The sequence below is a fragment of the Lolium rigidum genome, chromosome 3, assembly GCF_022539505.1.
Source record: "Lolium rigidum isolate FL_2022 chromosome 3, APGP_CSIRO_Lrig_0.1, whole genome shotgun sequence".
Lineage (NCBI taxonomy): Eukaryota > Viridiplantae > Streptophyta > Magnoliopsida > Poales > Poaceae > Lolium > Lolium rigidum.
In genome coordinates this window covers 334,581,800-334,584,556 of record NC_061510.1, presented here as the reverse complement: position 1 = coordinate 334,584,556, position 2,757 = coordinate 334,581,800, and positions in this window count along the sequence as shown.

The following is a 2,757-nucleotide window of genomic DNA, read 5'->3' as shown; positions in this document are numbered from 1 at the left end:
ACGAGGAGTCTCCGGAGATCACATAAGTAAAACTCACTTGACTAGCATAATGACATCTAGATTACAAGCATCATCATATGAATCTCAATCATGTAAGGCAGCTCATGAGATTATTGTATTGACACACATAGGAGAGAGATGAACCACATAGCTACCGGTACAGCCCCGAGCCTCGATGGAGAACTACTCCCTCCTCATGGGAGCAGCAGCGGTGATGAAGATGGCGGTGGAGATGGCAGCGGTGTCGATGGAGAAGCCTTCCGGGGCACTTCCCCGCTCCGGCAGGGTGCCGGAACAGAGATCCTGTCCCCCGGATCTTGGCTTCGCGATGGCGGCGGCTCCGGCAGGTTTACGTGGGTTTCGTCAATTGGTATCGGGTTTTCTGATCCAGGGGCTTTATATAGGCGAAGAGGCGGCGCAGGAGGGCTGACAGGGGGCCACACCATAGGGCGGCGCGGCCCCCCTCGGCCGCGCCAGCCCTAGGGTTTGGTGGCCCCGTGGCCCCCCTCCGGTCCTTCCCGGGTGTTCCGGATGCTTCCGATGAAAATAGGAACTTTGGCGTTGATTTCGTCCGATTCCGAGAATATTTCGTTACTAGGATTTCTGAAACCAAAAACAGCAGAAAACGAGAACCGGCACTTCGGCATCTTGTTAATAGGTTAGTTCCGGAAAATGCACGAATATGACATAAAGTGTGCATAAAACATGTAGATAACATCAATAATGTGGCATGGAACACAAGAAATTATCGATACGTCGGAGACGTATCAGCATCCCCAAGCTTAGTTACGCTCGTCCCGAGCAGGTAAAACGATAACAAAGATAATTTACGGAGTGACATGCCATCATAACCTTGATCATACTATTTGTACAACATATGTAGAGAATGCAGCGATCAAAACAATGTGTATGACATGAGTAAACAAGTGAATCATATAGCAAAGACTTTTCATGAATAGCACTTCAAGACAAGCATCAATAAGTCTTGCATAAGAGTTAACTCATAAAGCAATAATTCAAAGTAAAGGTATTGAAGCAACACAAAAGAAGATTAAGTTTCAGCGGTTGCTTTCAACTTGTAACATATATATCTCATGGATATTGTCAACATAGAGTAATATAATAAGTGCAATAAGCAAGTATGTAAGAATCAATGCACAGTTCACACAAGTGTTTGCTTCTTGAGATGGAGAGAAATAGGTGAACTGACTCAACAATGAAAGTAAAAGAATGGTCCTTCAAAGAGGAAAGCATCGATTGCTATATTTGTGCTAGAGCTTTGATTTTGAAAACATAAAGAGAGCATAAAAGTAAAGTTTTGAGAGGTGTTTGTTGTTGTCAACGAATGGTAGCGGGTACTCTAACCCCCTTGCCGGACAAACCTTCAAAGAGCGGCTCCCATTTTATTTTATTTTTGGATGGCACTCCTTCCAACCTTTCTTTCACAAACCATGGCTAACCGAATCCTCGGGTGCCTGCCAACAATCTCATACCATGAAGGAGTACCTTTTTATTTTAGTTTTATTATGGTGACACTCCTCCCAACCTTTGCTTACACAAGCCATGGCTAACCGAATCCTTCGGGTGCCGTCCAACAATCACATACCATGGAGGAGTGTCTATTTTTAGTTTGTTAATTTGGGACTGGGAATCCCATTGCCGGCTCTTTTTGCAAAATTATTGGATAAGCGGATGAAGCCACTAGTCCATTGGTGAAAGTTGCCCAACAAGATTGAAAGATAAACACCACATACTTCCTCATGAGCTATAAAACATTGACACAAATAAGAGGTAATAAATTTTGAATTGTTTAAAGGTAGCACTCAAGCAATTTACTTTGGAATGGCGGAGAAATACCATGTAGTAGGTAGGTATGGTGGACACAAATGGCATAGTGTTGGCTCAAGTATTTGGATGCATGAGAAGTATTCCCTCTCGATACAAGGTTTAGGCTAGCAAGGTTGTTTGAGGCAAACACAAGGATGAACTAGTACAGCAAAACTCACATAAAAGACATATTACAAGTATTATAAGACTATACATCGTCTTCCTTGTTGTTCAAACACCTTACTAGAAATTATTTAGACCTTAGAGAGACCAATTATGCAAACCAAATTTTAGCATGCTCTATGTATTTCTTCACTAATGGGTGCAAAGTATATGATGCAAGAGCTTAAACATGAGCACAACAATTGCCAAGTATCACATTACCCAAGACATTTATAGCAATTACTACATGTATCATTTTCCAATTCCAACCATATAACAATTTAACGAAGAGGAAACTTCGCCATGAATATTATGAGCTAAGAACACATGTGTTCATACGAACCAGCGGAGCGTGTCTCTCTCCCACACAAGCATGATGTAATCCAATTTATTCAAACAAAAACAAAAACAAAAGCAAACAAACGAGACGCTCCAAGAAAAAGCACATAAGATGTGATGGAATAAAAATATAGTTTCAGGGGAGGAACCTGATAATGTTGTCGATGAAGAAGGGGATGCCTTGGGCATCCCCAAGCTTAGACGCTTGAGTATTCTTGATATATGCAGGGATGAACCACCGGGTGCATCCCCAAGCTTAGAGCTTTCACTCTCCTTGATCATAGTATATCATCCTCCTCTCTTGACCCTTGAAAACTTCCTCCACACCAAACTCGAAACAACTCATTAGAGGGTTAGTGGACAATAAAAATTAACATGTTCAGAGGTGACACAATCATTCTTAACACTTCTGGACATTGCATAATGCTA